This window comes from Linepithema humile, chromosome 2, assembly GCF_040581485.1.
Source record: "Linepithema humile isolate Giens D197 chromosome 2, Lhum_UNIL_v1.0, whole genome shotgun sequence".
NCBI lineage: Eukaryota > Metazoa > Arthropoda > Insecta > Hymenoptera > Formicidae > Linepithema > Linepithema humile.
This window is the reverse complement of record NC_090129.1, coordinates 15796812-15806138: the sequence shown is the minus strand read 5'-3', so window position 1 is coordinate 15806138 and position 9327 is coordinate 15796812. Positions and strand designations below refer to the sequence as shown.

At 30.0% G+C, this 9327-nt stretch overlaps 1 pseudogene; it reads right to left on the bottom strand.

Annotated features, from left to right (window-relative positions):
- LOC136997760 (uncharacterized) lies at positions 1-8708 on the bottom strand (annotated as a pseudogene).
- Positions 8709-9327: the final 619 nt, after the last annotated feature.

Here is a 9327-nt window from a genome sequence, read left to right as displayed (position 1 = left end):
TAATTTGTTGATTAATGGATATCATTTCTTTTTTTCAGTAATAAAATATACAACTTTTTTGTAAGGTTTGCGTGTTTATATATACAACAACTTTTTTTGGAAGGTTTGCGTGTATACAACAACTTTTTTTTGGAAGGTTTGCGTGTACTTGGCGCCTTTTTTTTACCTTTTTTTAAAAAGGTAATTTGTTGATTAATGGATATCATTTCTTTTTTTCAGTAAAAATATTACTAAATATATAAACTTTATTAGATTTTACTAAAGAGTCCCACCACCACCCCCGTCATATAAAACGGTCCTCTTTGATTAATGTTGTAATAATACAAAGTTATATATAATTATGTAAATATCAAACAAATCGTTTCTAGGCCATTGTATTTGTCTAATTAAGCGTCATTGGCTTAACTTTCTTTATTTTCTTTTTTTTTACATATATTTGATTATCTATAAAGATTTTCGTCATCAGTGAACATATTTTAATAAAATATTTGATTATATATGACAATTCTTTTTACCATTTATTATCAAAAGATATGATCAAATAATACCACCAATTACTTATCAATTTTCTGTAAGAAAATGATACAGATATCTTTAGCGCCTCTAGGCCATTGTCTTTTTCTAATTTGCGCATCGTCAGCTTCAATCCAAGTATTAGACATTTCTTCTCTACATATACTTGTGTAATGACCATTTTCGATACATGATCCATGATGGAATATAGCACTCATAACTTTGTAGAATTGTCCAGCAATATTTATTTTAGTTGTTGGGATAGCACGTAAAGTAAACTTATCTGTTTTTGTTGATATACCGTCTTGAATTGCTATTAAATGCATGACAATTATATCTCCGGTTAATATTAATTCACTTTTACATAATATGTCATTTCCTGTACAATTTTCACATGATTCGTTGTGTAATTGACACCAACGAGAAAATGTTACATTTAATAATTCATTAAGATCAAAACTTTTTTTCTTCCGTTTATTAACAGGAATTGAAAGAAGGATATTTTTATTAACAATAGTCGTCGTATTATGACAATTTTTACATCGTTTAATGGAAGTGACTTGATGCTCAACTAAATTTTTTATATAATCGTATTTCGTGCAAAGAGCTATAAGAAATTCACATGCATCTCGTTTAACATTTTTGGAGAAAAATTCTCCTAAACTTTGTCGTATTACATATGTATTCAAGTTAGGCAGTTTGTTTTCATATTGATTTATTAAAATACCTAAAATACTTAATTTATCATACTCAAATATTAGTTTTCTAATAACATTTAAATGTAAAAAGCATTGCAATACTGCATTTGCATAACACGAACCCTTATCTATATTTTGAAAACCATGCGTGACCCAAGTAATATTTTTCCGAACTTTTTTATGTGATTCTTGAACAGAACTAATTATTTTGGGTTGTACCCATAAAATATCTTTTATTTTACGATACTTTTCTTTTGAAACAGAAATTATATCTGTTTTGGATTTGTGTATTCGTTTTAATCGATTATATTCAACAATAGCTTCTTCACTAGCTTCTATAGATGAAGGGTCAAAATTGATCAAATGCAATCCATCTGAAGATGTTACTCGTGACAATGCAACATAAACTTGGCCGTGACTAAATACAGAATTACCTATGTCCATAATAGCATTCTGCAAACTCAGGCCTTGGCTTTTATGAACAGTAATTCCGTAACTTAGACACAATGGAAATTGTTTTCGAATAACATATGCTTTCTCCATCACCGCAAATTTGACATTTACTCTTTCAATTAAATATTCTAAACCTGATGGCAAAAGAAGCTTAATTTTTTCTATATAACCGTTAGAAATATCTTGTACAACTGAAATGACTTTAGCAATTGTACCATTAACAAGACCCAAACTAGCATCAATATTACGCCTTATCATAACTTTTGCCCCAATTTTTATAACAATTTGTTTCGAAAGCCCAGCTGTTTTAGAATTATCATCATCATTATTTTCCAACACTTTTAATATTTTCTTTTTTATATATGGAATACATTCGATTGTATCTTCAGCAATTAATAATATTTCTTTCGAAGCAATACGACTTAACATTGCAGCATTCAAAACGTCACACATGTGACAAGTGGGCAATAAACAAACGGTATCTGATGGCAAATTGTTAATAAAATCACATAATTCATTTAATCTAGATTCGAAGGAATCTTCTGTAAAAGATATTTTCCTATTTTCCAAAATTTCATAATCAGACTTTGTTAATAAACCAATACGAATTCTTGACAATAATTCACGATAAGACTCATCTTCTTGCTGGCGCATATTAATTGTCAACTCATCGTAATCAAATAATGTAGTCCACAAATTTACAGTCTGTAAGCAACCGATATATTTGTTAACTTTTTCATTTGACAAATCTTTAAAGACAGAATCTTCATGTACAGGAGGCAATTGAAGCAAATCTCCAAACAAAAGAATATGCCTTTTACCAAACCAGCCATCATCACAATCACTTGAATCAAATATTTCAGACAATCGAAGATGTATGTACATTAAAGTCAAATTAGATATCATTGATACTTCATCGATTATAAAAAGAATAACATCTTTAAGTTCCGCTCGTAAAAGTTTTAACACATGATCAGACAATCGTTTATATTTAGGAGTATTACCATGTTCAACAGGTAATTGAAGCAATCTATGAACTGTCAAACCGTCTATATTAAACGCTGCTATGCCAGTAGGTGCTGCTACAGCAGTATCTTTTTTGAGATTTTGTTTTATCCAGCACTTAACAGTTTTAATTAAATAACTTTTTCCAGTACCACCTTCTCCACTAACATATAATCGCAATATTGATTTATCTGACTCTATAATAGTAATAACTCTATCGAATACTCTTTTTTGATCTATATTTAATTTCGCAATCATTTCTGATACATCAATATCTTTAATATTTTTATCACCGAGATCCTTAAAATCTTGCATCGCTTCACCAGCTTCTATATTTTGAACACCTATTGGATTGTCAGGATCATCTTGCGACTCATGTTTTTGTACTTCATCTAAATGTTGCTGCACTAACTCTTTAGCATTTTCAAATGCTTTTTGCAATTCTTCTAGTTTTTCGTGATATTGTAATGCTTCTGTTAAATGTAGTTTTACCTTGTGAAATGATTCTGCATAAGTATCACATCCATTTCTAAGCTCTTCTAATTCTCTCCACGGTTCGAACAGAAGTAATAACGCAAAGAAATACTTTTCCGGTTGTGTATTAACATTATATCTATAATGATTAATAAGATATCCACGCTGTCGTCGTCTAAGATATCCATTTTTAAATTTATAGAATTCAACAAACTTATTTTGTGGTTTGATTTTTGTAATATCATACCATTTTGCAAACTCATAAAGAGACATACATTCTAATTCTTTTGGTCTCTGTGGATAGTGGTTATCTATCAAAGATTCACAAAATATATCTGTCGATTGATCATCAAGTACTTCAATCTCTTTACGAGTTTTCAATTTTCTACATCTTATTCGATTAACATCTAACCATCTAATAGTTGTATTTGGATCAGTTCCATATAAAGCAATACCCAGTAATGTATCAGCAGCTTCAAGAGCTCCACATTCTCTATTACTCGTGAATCGCAAGGCAATACTCCAAAGATAGCTCATCAATGATTTATTCGTATTATTTTTAGTATTAATAATAGTATCAGACAACTCACATTTTCCCGCTTTATTCATATATTTAGTAATGTACCAGGTAAGCAGTGACGACTTTTCGCCAATAAATTGTATATCCATATTTCCTTCCCATGCAGTAAGAAGAACAGGATTATAATCATTTATATTACTTTCATCTTCAGTTCGCGGAAGATCATAAAGCCTGCTTCTATGTTTTAATTGCTTTCTACCTGCTATGGCAGTTGTGACATCTCTTATACTTAACGTCTCAGTGACAGGACGAGGAAATCCAAAACGACATCTCCGAACAACTTTACGTCCAACTTTTTTAGAACGGAGACAGTAATCATTATGTTTGTGTCGTTGATGCGTATTAACACGTCTGTACAATAATGGTGAAATATTTTTATCTGGCATTTTACAGCTTATATATTGTAAAATAAATTTGGAAACTTCTTCAATAGAAGATTCACCAAGAATTGGAGCATTTTTTATCCAAATTAATAAATGAAAATGTTGTATGCCTCTACCTTGGTATTCTCGTCGCCAAAAATAATGAGTGACTTCTCCGATCGGATGATCTTTGGAACAAATAAAGTCAAGCATCGCACGAAACGTATTATCGAGAAATCTCGATGTTGACACAGGATCTCTAGCAACAAGTACACTGGTGCATGCCGAAGAATCGCACCATCCATTTACTTCACGAATATATTCACCTAACTCTTCCCATAACCATTCAGCGGGACTTAATGTTAGAAACCATGTTGCAGGTCCGTAATGTTGTGTCATACAGTTTAAATTATTTCGCGGTTTACTCCAGAATTGTTCCGTATTCCTTAGTGTCGAAAATATTGTGGTTAAATCGGATTCTAACAATTCTTTGGACATTGCTTCTAAATATTCCGCAGCCGTATAACGAACTTGTGGATTAGTTACATTCATCTTATGAAAAATTCCACGATTTAATTGACGGATATTCGTATTATTTAACAAAAAGAATAGGTATTGTTGATTTAATCTATACTGTGGATGTTTAGACATCAAACGACATTTAACAAATTCATGATCATGAAGCTTGACCTGCCTAGTTTCGTGCTGTCCATTAATACCAAAAGAATATAAATCTGGAAAACATAACAAATCCAAACATTTCTCACGATTATCCAAAGGTAAATCATAGACTTTTAACATTTGATATAAAGCTGTTGCAGTTTTATTTGTTCTCTTTTCATATAATGGATATATAGTATATTGCTCATAATAACCATCATTTTCATCATTAATAACCTGAGTTAGCATTGCCTCATGCTGATTGAATGCAGCATCTCCAAGATTTTTTGTTCCCTGTATTTCAGTTTCTAAATTATTACTTAATGACACATGCTCCTCATCCAATACATCTTTTGCAACATTTTCATCCTCTTGCATCTGGAATTCCAGATTATTTAATTTTTCCAAAGATAATTCATTATGACTATTTGGTAATATTATTTCAGAATACAAAGGATTATTATTCTTTAACCATATTAATGCATCAAATACTTTTTTAACATTTACCATCTCTTCCCATATAATTTTTGATTTTGTGGGAATACCTCTGACTAAGATATATAATTCATGATTAATATTTATCGCATCGGTATTAGAACATAATTTGTTTAATGTCTCTTGTATAGGAAGTGGTAAATGAAATGTTCTACCTTTAACTTTTTGTATCATTTGCCTTTCAGGTAATTTTTTGTTCATAACAGTTGTCATTTTAACAACAGTTTGAAATGCTTTAGCTCTCTGTATAAGAATCTTTTCAAATGTATTAAGAGATGATATTACTTCAGGCACATTATTTGTAAAAAGATTATTCAAAATGCAATACGCAGGCATTAAACCTTGACAAAATTTTTGTTTACAATAAATACATATATATTGTGCATTAATTTGTTGTTTCTTCACATGTACCATTAAATCTTTCCAAACTGGATTATCTATTTTTGCTTTAATGATTTCAGAAACATTTTTTTTATAACAAAGCTTTTCGCATGATACACAAGCATAACGCGGTGTATCCATTAGACGTTTTTTCAAGGCTTTAAACGCATTCTTATACTTAAAAAAGATATCATCATCACTTATAATTGCATCGGTTTGTTGATGTTTGTATATATCTGCTTTCTCTTGTGCAGCAATAACAGTTTTATTTAATGCTTCCAAATCAGCACAATTTAATGCTTCATCTAAATTCAACATTTTTTGATACAAATTTATAAGTTGATAAATCAAACGCCTTATATTTCTCACTTTCGGAAAATGGGGCGATAACAATAGAATTGGTAGGAACATCGCTCCACAAATAGTGAAATTAATATAGCAACTCTGTGCATGACCAAGTTTCGTATTTGATGTTTTTACTGTACATGTACGAATACTTTCTATCAATCTAGGAACATTCTTTACAGTACATGTACTAACAGTTTTAAGAAATTTTTCATATTGTTCAATCAAAACTGGATTGTCAATTTTACATGAGGTACTGCACGACCACGATTTTTTTGCTAGTGCTGTTATCAAAGGTAACACATTTACAATTTGCCCTTCCATGTTCATTACTAAAGATTCTTCCAAAATTGCATTACGATATGTAGACTCTACAAAATAATTTTCAGATGATGCTGTGTGTCTAGATATCCCACATAACACATCTAATTTTTCATTAATTCCACAACACTTATCAACAAGAGTCAAGCATACTTCTGATTTCTTTTTAAGTACAGCTAATATATTATACATCTTGCGAATATAACCGTTCCTAATATGTATACACCAACGTATTATTTTCTCGGCTTCTAATTGTTTTTCGATCTGACCTGTAATATTTAATTTATTTGAAATATTTTTAATAATTATTGTCAAAGAAGTATGAAGTTTTATTGTTGAATTCTGACACCGAAAATTTTTATATTTTTTAATAATTTTATTTGCAACATTGCATTTATTTATTACAAATTTGCTTTTATTCTCTTTTCTTCTTTCTTCTCTTTTCTTCTCGTAATATTGTCTGTTACAACATTTACGTTCTAATATTTTTTGTTTACTTTGTTCGTTTTGCATAACTATAGCACAACGTTTGCGTTTTTGTGCGCGTTGTCTTACAAAATCTTCGTCTTCTTTTTTTAGCGCAATTATTTTCTAAATCTGTATATCGTTTCCGTTTTAGAGTACAAATGTTTTCTACATTTTCTTTATATGGAAACTTTTCTTTTTGATTTTTATGTTTATTTTCATTTTTCTTACTTAAATCGTTTTTAAATTCACGATTCTTTTGCAATCGATTAACTTTTTGTTGTTCTGCCTTATTCTGACGTATGATACGTTTACGATTTGCATCAACTTCTCTTCCTCTTATTATCGCTAATGGAAGCACTTTTTGAGGAACACCATATTTAGAATCCTGAGGGAAATGCTCAATCACATTAGATTCAAAAATTTTCATTAAATGCGAACGCATTAAACTGTGGTTATATCTCACTTTTTCGGGTTTAATATTAAATAACAATGAAATTGCAAAAGCTATTGCAAAAACACCACAATCGTAATCATTCGGTTGACTTTGCACAGTAGGAAATCTAACAGGCCGTTTATCAAAAGGATAAGTTGGAAATAATCGTCTTAAAAATTGTTCATGATCTTTGTGCAACTTTTTTATGTTTAACGAATCATAGATAAATAAGTTTTTTCTATCATAATGACTACATATCCAATGTTTATTTGAGCTATATAATATCTGTATATGTTTCTTATGTTCTGATACAGGTTGTATTTCATGAAGAAGATTTAATTTCCACGTTTTAATAGGTTTATAATCAGAACAATTTGTTAAAAGTTGTGCAAAATAATCCATATGTGCATCGTCTAACATGTCGTTTCGAGCAATAATATTTTTCTGATCTTCTTTAAATTCATGATTTTTTTGTAATAATTGCTTTGCTTTTACTTGCTCTGTCTTATTCTGACGTATGATACGTTTACGATTTGCATCAACTTCTCTTCCTCTTATTATCGCTAATGGAAGCACTTTTTGAGGAACACCATATTTAGAATCCTGAGGGAAATGCTCAATCACATTAGATTCAAAAATTTTCATTAAATGCGAACGCATTAAACTATGGTCATATCTCACTTTTTCGGGTTTAATATTAAATAACAATGAAATCGCAAAAGCTATTGCAAAAACACCGCAATCATCACCATTTGGTTGACTTTGTACAATAGGAAATTTAATACGCCGCTCATGAAAAGGATAAATTGGAAATAATCGTTTTAAAAACTTGTCATGATCACTGTGCAACTTTTTCAAATTTAATGAATCATAGATAAATAAGTTTTTTTTATCATAATAACTACATACCCAATGATTATTTGAGCTAAATAATATCTGTATATGTTTCTTATTTTCTGGTACAGATTCTATGTTATCAGGAAAATACAATTTCCACGATCCTTCAGGTCTATAATCAGAGCAATTTTTTAAAAGTTGATTAAAATGATCCATATGTTCATCATTTAACCAGTGACCTTGAACAATAATATTTTTCTGATCTGGTTTCAACGCCATCTGTTTTTCTGTTTCTTTAGACATTTTTGTCTTATTAAAATAAATATATATATTATTTTCTATTATATATCTTTATAGGCGCACAGCAGCCTTTTTTTATAGGCGCACAGCAGCCTTTTTTTATAGGCGCACAGCAGCCTTTTTTGCAGGCGCACAGCAGCCTTTTTTATAGGCGCACAGCAGCCTTTTTTTACAGGCGCACAGCAGCCTTTTTTACAGGCGCACAGCAGCCTTTTCTTGCAGGCGCACAGCAGCCTTTTCTTGCAGGCGCACAGCAGCCTTTTTTGCAGGCGCACAGCAGCCTTGTATCGGCGCACAGCAGCCTTTATTAAAATAAAAATAAAAATATACTTTACCAAAATCCTTGAAACACCTTGATCCTCCAGGCACCTAAACCCTCCAAGTAGTCCTATAAAATAAAAATATTTAACAGAAATAAATACACACCTTGGTGATTATCATACAATTGACATAAACCACTTAATATAATTATTTAAATAAAAATCTTACCTTCTTCCAAATCTGATTTTTTTATCACTGCAATAATAAAAATAATATAATAAAATATTAACTAATTATAATAAAATTAACTAATAAATAATAGATTTGAACATATTAAGTGTACTGCTGTTTCTTCTTCTCCAAATTTTATTATTATTACTGTAAAAATCAATTATTACTGCAATAATTAATTTGATATAATAACTAAGAATTATGTATAAATACAAACAATCAAAATAGAAAAAATCGTGCATCGTTGTTTGTCAACTATTAATATTAATACATTATTATTAATTTTACACATACCTCGAAGTGCGTTAATATACAGCTTATTCTTCTTTTTCTCTTATTCTCTTATATATATTAATACACTTGATGACTGTCAAGAGTCAAGAGACATTAATAACAACAGAGTTAATAAACGCAACATAGAGTCATATCTACATAGATAGACTACTATTTGTTGACAAACTGTCATATATATAAAAGTATCCAATTGGGTTTTAATAATTGCATAGAAAA